General features: G+C 37.8%; 1 long non-coding RNA gene across 2 annotated transcripts in view; it reads right to left on the bottom strand.

Annotated features, from left to right (window-relative positions):
- Positions 1–569: 569 nt before the first annotated feature.
- LOC111821845 (uncharacterized) overlaps positions 570–8,723 on the bottom strand; it is a 44,309-nt gene continuing 36,155 nt past the window's right edge. Inside the window, exons 3-4 of one of the 2 annotated variants that reach the window (XR_002825185.1) lie at positions 6,636–6,767; positions 570–836 (exon numbers count right to left, since the gene is read on the bottom strand). This is a non-coding gene — a long non-coding RNA (uncharacterized LOC111821845). Of the gene's footprint in view, positions 837–2,520; positions 4,881–6,635; positions 6,768–8,723 lie in introns of those variants that run through there. The other variant, XR_002825186.1, reaches the window with a different exon arrangement.

The following is an 8,723-nucleotide window of genomic DNA, read 5'->3' as shown; positions in this document are numbered from 1 at the left end:
ATGGAAATTGGTGATGATTTTACAATATGATTGATGTAACTGGTTTTATTGATTTGTATACACGAAAAACATTGAATTAGCAAATGTTGTGTTCTCTTTTCTTACAACCATAAAAAATTCCAAATAAAAAAATTAAAAAGTTAGAGATAGCAAATTAGAGATACACAAATTGATTTGGAAATTCTACCAGATATTGCTGCATGAGAAAAGCAAGTTGCAGAGAAGTGTGTAAAAAAAAAGTTACATACATATACATACATACATATCTATATATGACTTTTTTTGTATATGTATGTATGTGTATGTGGAGCCCTGGTAGCAAAGTGGTTAAGAGCTCAGGCTGCTAACCAAAAGGTCAGCAGTTGGAATCCACCAGCCACTCCTTGGAAACCTCGTGGTACAGTTCTACTCTGTTCTATAGGGTCGCTATGAGTAAGAATTGACTCAGTGGCACACACAACAACTGCAATATGTTTATATGTGTGCTGGTGTATAATAAAAATGTATGTTTGTGTAGGAGTATGCGTGTGTCTACTGAATCTTTCCAAATAAAGGCACTGTTTCCCTTTGTAATTAGTAAATAATCTGTGAGATGCTACTTTTGAGGCTAGATGAATATCTTGTTCCCAACTACCTTTCATCCAGTAGATTTTGTATCCATTGATGATTCTTGCTTAAATAATTATTCCATTTGTTGTTGCAAATGAATTGTTTGTATTGTTTAAAATAAACTTTATTGAAATACACTGAATTATTTTAAAAACTTTCTTTTTCTTCCATACCAGGTTTGGAAGGCTGAATGATCTACATAATGGCTTCCTTCTCTTTAACTTGGCCTGTGTAGACAAAAATAAAAAGGATTACTTCACGCTTGCTCATTTTCTCCATGACCAAACTGAATACAGCTGGCATCTCATGTTTTCTCTTAGACTATCTGTCACTTCTGGAAAAAAAATTTTTTTATAATATATTAGCCAATAAGACAAGTAAATTATACTTTTGATTTTGGCATCTGCATCAGCCGTATTGATTAGTAAAATTTAGGACAATAAACTTGCATTAATCTAGTCTCTATTTTTCTGCACATGACAGTTGCTTTTTGAAGTTTCTGCCAAAGGCTTGTTCAATGATATTACCCACAAGTAGTACTTTTCTGAATATGGCATTCAAAATCTATCTTCATAAAATAAATTAGAAAATGTCACAATATTGCATTTTTTAGTCTGGATTTTGATATTAAATACTGAGAGTCCTTGAAAATAACCTAGGCTCTTTTGAGTACAAGTAACTAGCACAACATAAATTTATCTTGGTTTAAATTATATTGTCTAAAATAATTTTTCAAGAAAATCACCATGCACACGAAAGAATTTTATAGCTTGTTCAAATGATAAGGTTTATGTTTCATTGCTCTGTTAAAGATTTAGCTGAAAAGAATCAAAGTAACTTTTTGCTTGACATGAGAAGAACAGAGCCTCAACCCCATGCTGTTCTGTTTCAAAGAGTTACTTTTGAAGTGGTATGGAACCAAGCATCACTGGCTGGATTGTAGAAAGAGGCAGTTGAATTAGAGAGAAAGATTATGATCTCTTTTCCTTCTTAAAATCCTATATCATTAAGTCAGTGATGCTTGTGTACTTACAAAAATGCATGTACTTTGGCACCATGTAATTCATTTATTCAAAAATATGCATCAAGCACATACTATGAGACAGATATTGTTGTAGGCATTGGGAGCATAAGATTATCTACCTTCCCAAATATGGAAGAAGTACAGATATATCCTATAAATGTTGTCATCAGTTGCCGTCGAGTCGGCTTCGACTTAGCTCCCACTGGGCTCCGAATCATGGTGACCTTATGTATAGCAGAACAAAACATTGCCCAGTCCTGTACCATCTTCATGATCTTTGATATATTTGAGCCTATTGTTGCGGTTATTATGTCAATCCATTTCATTGAAGGTTTCTCCCTTTTTTGCTGATGCTTTACTTTACCAAGCATGATGTGCTATTCTAGCAACTGGTCTTTCCTGATGACATGTCCAAAGTAAGCAAGCCGAAGTCTCCCATGCTTGCCTCCAAGGAAGATTTTGTTGTATTTCTCCTAAGATTGATTCGTTCATTCTTCTAGCAGTCCATGATATATTCAATATTCTTCACCAGCACCACAACTCAAATGTGTCAATTCTTCGTTTGTTTTCTTTTTTCATCGTCCAGCTTTCACATGCATGTGAGGCGATTTGAAAAGACCATGGTTTGAGTCAGGCACACCTTAGTCATCAAAGTGACATCTTTACTTTTTATCACTTAAAAGAGGTCTTTGGCGGCAGACTGACTCAGTGTAATACGTCATCTGACTTCTTGACTGCTGCTTCCATAGGTGTTGATTGTTGATCCAAGTAAATAAAATCCTTGACCATTTCCATTTCTTCATGATTTATCACGATGTTGTTTGTCGGTCCAGTTGTGAGGATTTTCATTTTCTTTACATTCAGGTATAATCCATACTGAAGGCTGTAGTGTTTGACCTTCATCAGTAAGGTCAAATTGTATCAACATCATAGGCATTTAATAAATCTCAACTCATAAGATGTGTTATATTCATTCAACAAATTAAGCTTTTGTCCCCACCATTCCACTGAAGCTGTCTTTGTCACCAATGACCTCCATGTTGCCAAATGTAATGGTCAACTCAGTTTTCATCAACTCAACCTGTCTATAGCATTTGACCCAGTTTATCATTCCCTCCTTCCTTGCGGCGCGTTTTCCTCTTGGTTACGGGACACCGCTCTTCAGTTCTGCTTCTCAGTGGCTGCTTTTTTTCAGTCGTCTTTGCTGAATCTTCCCATTACTCTTGATCTCTAAATGTGGAGAGTTTCAAAACTCTGCCCTCAGTCTTCTTTTATTCTATATTTATCCTTACTTCCAGGGTAATTTTTATTTAATCTTATGGCTTTAGCCACTGCTGCAACTTCCAGATTCACATCCTCAGCCCCACTTCTCCCCTGAACTCCAGAATCAAATATCAAGTACCTATTTGACAACTGCACTTAGAATACAATCCAAACACCACTCTACACTTTTCACTCTAAGAATCTGAGATTTGCATGAGGAAGTTTAATATGGAGTGTGTTTGGGACCAACATCTCTGATGGATGAAGATGAGGGGAGCAGGATAGAGACGAGGGAGAAGTTGAACTGTGATGCAGTTGCAGCAGAGGCCTCAGCTGATCCTATGCGGAGCTCTGGAGCTCAGATGGACCCTCAGAATTGTTCCAGTTGAGGCAAAGGAGCTCTGTACCACTGTATGAGCCCTTTACTGGATACAGGCTCCCCCAAAGAGGGGCATGACCTCAGGCAAGGCAGCTTCCTTCTACCAAAGACAATTCCTGGAGACTGACTGAGCTGTGAGCCCTCAGCAGCCAACATTCCAGGCAGCTAGAGGAATGAGTGCCTTGTCCTGAAGGAAGATCTGGGTGGCACAACACAGCTTCTACTACAACCACCCAATAAAGGTATCATCTCATAGTCATACTTATACTCATTGTTTTCCAACACTTGCAAAGCTTTATTTCTTTCTCTTAAAGTATGTACTATATATTTTACCTATTTATTTGTTATTCTCTACTAGAATATAACACAATGAGAGCAGAAACTTTTTCTTCCTTCTTTTAATCCTATATCCTTAGCATCTAGAAATAGTACCTGAAATATGGTAGATAATAAATATCAGTCAATGAGTAAATAAATGCATCATATGCTTACTATAATTCAGCTACTATGCTATAGTCTGTGAATACAGAAGTGAAAAATAGTCACTACCCTCATGGAGCTTACAGTCTAGTAGAAATTATATTGTATATATTACATGTATATAAAATATATATGTATATACTATATTTCAAAAAGCATAATTACAGCCAAACTTTGTATCTAGTATTTTACTAACTAGGAAACTCTAGATTCAGCATGTCTGATAGTCTGTCATACAAACTTTTTACTGAATGACAATGCCAGACAATGTTAAAAAACTAGAAAAACAGTGGAGACTTTAGTTAGAGTTGTTTATTGTTCTTGCTAATTTTTAGACACATGGGATATGTGTCTTTTGCCCGTTTTAGTAGGGAAGAATGAGGAATGAAATAAGAGAGACTAACTCAGAGAAAATGAACACTTACTTAACTGGCATTTTTATTAACCAACATCCTGTTCTCTAAAATGCTGGACAGCAAGGCTATAATTGTATATAAATAGACAAGGGATAAATGTTTTGTAATGAATGTATAATTTATAGTTACTTTAAACATACAAACATAATTTTCCATTACTTAAGTATCATTGACAGTTAAAATGTAATAGGGACTAGGAAATAACACTTCAACTCTTATGTCATTGTCCTGGAATCAGAGTCATCTTTTAAAAAGCAGCCTATCTGCCTAAAAGCTATATTTTCTGTTTTCTATAGCACATTTTCTTCCCCTTCACAGCCAACTAAATATTTTTGCTTTATAAAGGCTCAGTAAGATTAAGTGCTTTTCCTTCTTTGCTATTTCTTAAAAAATGTGAAAAGCCTCTTATTCTTTGACTTCTGTGTGGTAGTGAATAGACATTTTTAAGAAAAATCATGTAAAATCTGTGACAACCAAAATTTCAATTCTTAGTTGGTCAGAAACAAGATACTTCACATTTCTAGAATAATTTTCATGGGAAATCTCAAATTGCTCTCTATAAATTCACTAGTTTCTTTGCTTCCTCCAACCATTATTATCGCAATGCATGAAAGGTAAGCCAGGTCTCAGCTAGTCTGTTCACCTATCTGTTGTGCTTCACTTCACCCTAGGAGCAGCATCAGTCCTGACAAGGTTCCAGAATTTCTTCCTTAAAAGTAAAAATAAATCAGTAAACAAAACAAAGCTAGATTAAAAAAAAAAAAATGTTTATTGTGCTTTAGGTGAAAGCTTACAGCACAAATTAGTTTCTCATTCAAAAATTTATACACAGATTATTTTGTGATGTTGGTTGCAGTCCTTGCGTTGACTAGATTTTTTTTTTTTTTAAATGCTCATGGGGTAATAAAACCATTAGGTCTCACTGCTCTTTCCTTCAGACAGCCTGATATGGTCCTCTCTTAAAATAGATTTTAGATATCAGACAAATACCTCAACCATCAGTTTTTATATTAATTTCCTGAGATGTCTATTCCTGGACATCCGTTTGAAAAGAATAGATGATCACTAGTCATGCAGGTCCAGTTCGATATCATTGCTGTGCCTAACGAGGAGATGGCAAGGTCCTTAGGTCAGGTTTTCTAGGGCACAATAAATATTAGAACTCCATTGTTGGGTAATTAATTAGCCTCCTTGTTGATAATTGATTAATTAAATCATCCTCTTACAGTTACAGATGATATAAGAGTACCTCTAGGCACAAAAGGGCTGCTGTAGTTCTTTAATCCATTTAGAGCCAACAGTGTTTAACAAAAACAGTTGAAGAGCCATGACCAGTGAGTGCTACAGCACCACAGAATTTTATCAAAGGAAGTGACAGGAAGTAGTCTTTTACCATGAACTCAAAGGAATTGTCAGCTGTGGCAGCAGCAGCTCTAACTTGCCTAGTACCTCATACACTGTTGCTCTTGCCTCTGCCTCGCTCTACCTGTATCTCTTTCTCTCTTCTGTTCATTTCTCACTGTCTCGTCCTTCATCCACTTCTGTTGAGCCTCCCTTTTATTCTTCCTTCTTTTGTATCTGTTTCTTCCTTTCTCACCTCTGGTTGCTCACATAAACTGACCAGAAAATGGATTTGAAGTGTATATTTTATGGTTCCTAGTATTTTTCCTATGAAAATTTTACTTTCCTGTAACACTTCTACAAACAGGAGGGTGATGTTCTTTGAATTCCCTTAACTTAAAATTTAATTTTGAATGCTTTTCAATTACATGCAGATTTGGATTTTTATGTAGAGTTGTAGCTCAATTTCAAAGACGGTTGCTTCCTCCAGGCTTGGTTACTGACTTCTCTAAGAATAAAGCCCTGCACATTGTAGATGCCTAGTAAATGGTTGTTGAATGAATGGTCAATAAACATATGCTGAATTCTTACTAGGGCTCATAATAGGTGCTCTTGTAGCTGGCACCATCCTCCAAACACAGATTAAAAACCCACTGCTGTCGAAACAATTCCTACTCACAGCAATCCTATGGGACAGAGTGGCACTACCCCATTGGGTTTCCAAGGCTATAATCTTTTACGGAAGGAAAACTGCTACATCTTTCTCCCGCAGAACAGCTGGTGGGTTTCAAACCACCAGCCTTTTAGTTAGCAGCCCAGCGCTTAACCACTGTGCCACCAGGGCTCCTTCAGGCACAGATAGGCATTCATTAAGACATTATTCTCCAAAGGGTGCTGCTTATGTTTTTGCCCATCTGGATACTGGAATCTTCATAGTAATAGTCAGGTAGAGTCTACCTGCATGAGATTTCTATGTGTACCAGTATCTAGAGGGGTTCTTTAATCAGAGATCTTACAACACTTAAAAGCAGTTGTGGAGAACTACATACACTTTATTTTATATACTAACGTGAACTTCAAAAACTGTGCTTCTCAAAATGTAATGCGCACACAATTCATTCACCTGGGGATCTTGTTAAAATGCAGATTCTGGTTTAGGATGTCTGAAGCAGGGCTTGAGTGGCTGCATTTCCGACAAGCTCCCCAGTGACGCTGCTGCAGCTGGTTCCCGAATCACACATTGAGTAGCAAGAGTCTAATGGAAATAGGATTTTGTAAGCAAACTTTTGTTATCACCTTTCAGTTACCTCTCGTTAAGGAAGTGTTGATAAGCCTCAGCTAGTGGGGCTCTGGCCTGTGTTGTCTCCTGTCAGCTGGCCTGTCCTGGCGTGTCTGTGTTTCCTGCAGGATTTTGTTACTGATGACATAGAGTCCTTAATATTGACTTGTTAACCCTGGGAACAGCTGCTGGCTGCTAATTTGTGCACCATTTGGATGCTGGTTCTGGCAACTGCACTCTCTTCAGCTTCAATTTTGCTTGTTTTGATAGAGAGGTAGATGGAGGGTGGGCAAGAAAACTTATTTCTTGTTTTATGTGAGCTGCCTAATACTGTAACACTTTTGGTGTGGTATCAGTGGTGGTTTGGGGCATTGCTCCCAAATAGTGTAGGCCTCATATGTGTTATCTTCTTGAATTTGCACTGCAGCTCTGTGAGATAGGTAGCATTAATATGATAATTTCCATCTTATGGATGGGAAAGCTGAGATTCAAAGTGGTTCAATAAGTCCTACTACAAAGGTAGTAAAGGGCAGAACAGGGGTTCACATCCTCATCTTGTAACTCCATGCTTTCTATCATACCTTGCTGTGAGTGAATTCTAATCGTAGGAAGATGGACTATTTATCTTTTAGACGTCTCTCTAGGTCCCTAAAAAAAACAAACTTGTTGCTGTCAAGTCGATTCCAACTTATGGCGACCCCACATGTTTCTGAGTAGAACTACTCTATAGGGTTTTCTTGGCTTTAATCTTTCTGGAAGCAGATTGCCAGAGCTTTATTCCGTGGCACCACTGTTGTTGTTAGATGCCGCCAAGTCAGTTCTGACTCATAGCGACCCTTTGCACCACAAAATGAAACACTGCCCAGTCCTGCGCCATACTCACAATCGTTATGCTTGAGCCCATTGTTGTAGCCACTGTGTCAATCCACCTCGCTGAAGGTCTTCCTCTTTTTTGCTGACCCTCTGCTTTACCAAGCATGATATCCTTCTCCAGGGACTGATCCCTCCTGATAACATGTCCAAACTATGTGCGACATAGTCTTGCCATCCTTCCTTCTAAGGAGCATTCTGGTTGTACTTCTTCCAGGACAGATTTGTTCGTTCTTTTGGCAGGCCATGGTATATTCAATATTCTTCGTCAACACCACAATTTAAAGGCGTCAATTCTTCTTCAGTCTTCCTTATTCATTGTTCAGCTTTTGCATGCATATAATGCAATTGAAAATACCATGGCTTGGGTCAGGCACACTTTAGTCTTCAAGGTGACTTCTTTGCTTTTCAATACGTTAAAGAGGTCCTTTGCTGCAGATTTGCCCAATGCAATGCATCTTTTGATTTCCTGACAGCTGCTTCTGTGGGTGTTGATTGTGGATCCAAGTAAAATGAAATCCTTGACAACGTCAATCGTTTCTCCATTTATCATGATGTTGCTTATTGGTCCGATTGTGAGGATTTTTGTTTTCTTTATGTTGAGGTGTAATCCATACTGAAGTCTGTAGTCTTTGATCTTCACCAGCAAGCGCTTCAAGTCCTCTTCACTTTCAGCAAGCAAGGTTGTATCATCTGCATATCACAGGTTGTTAATGAGTCTTCCTCCGATCCTGATGTCTGTTTCTTCTTCATATAGTCTAGCTTCTCAGATTATTTGCTCGGTATACAGACTGAATAGGTATGGTGAAAAGATACGACACTGACGCACACCTTTCCTGAGTTTAAACTACACAGTATCCCCTTGTTCTGTCCGAACAACTGCCTCTTGATCTGTGTACAGGTTCCTCATGAGCACAATTAAGTGTTCTGGAATTCTCATTCTTCCCAATGTTATCCATAATTTGTTATGACCCACACAATCGAATGCCTTTGCATAGTCAATAAAACATAGGTAAACATCTGTCATGGATTGAATTATGTCCCCCCAAAAATGTGTGTATC

This window comes from Trichechus manatus, unplaced genomic scaffold (assembly GCF_000243295.1).
Source record: "Trichechus manatus latirostris isolate Lorelei unplaced genomic scaffold, TriManLat1.0 scaffold00110, whole genome shotgun sequence".
NCBI lineage: Eukaryota > Metazoa > Chordata > Mammalia > Sirenia > Trichechidae > Trichechus > Trichechus manatus.
The sequence above is the reverse complement of the archived record's forward strand: the minus strand, read 5'-3'. Positions and strand labels throughout refer to the sequence as shown.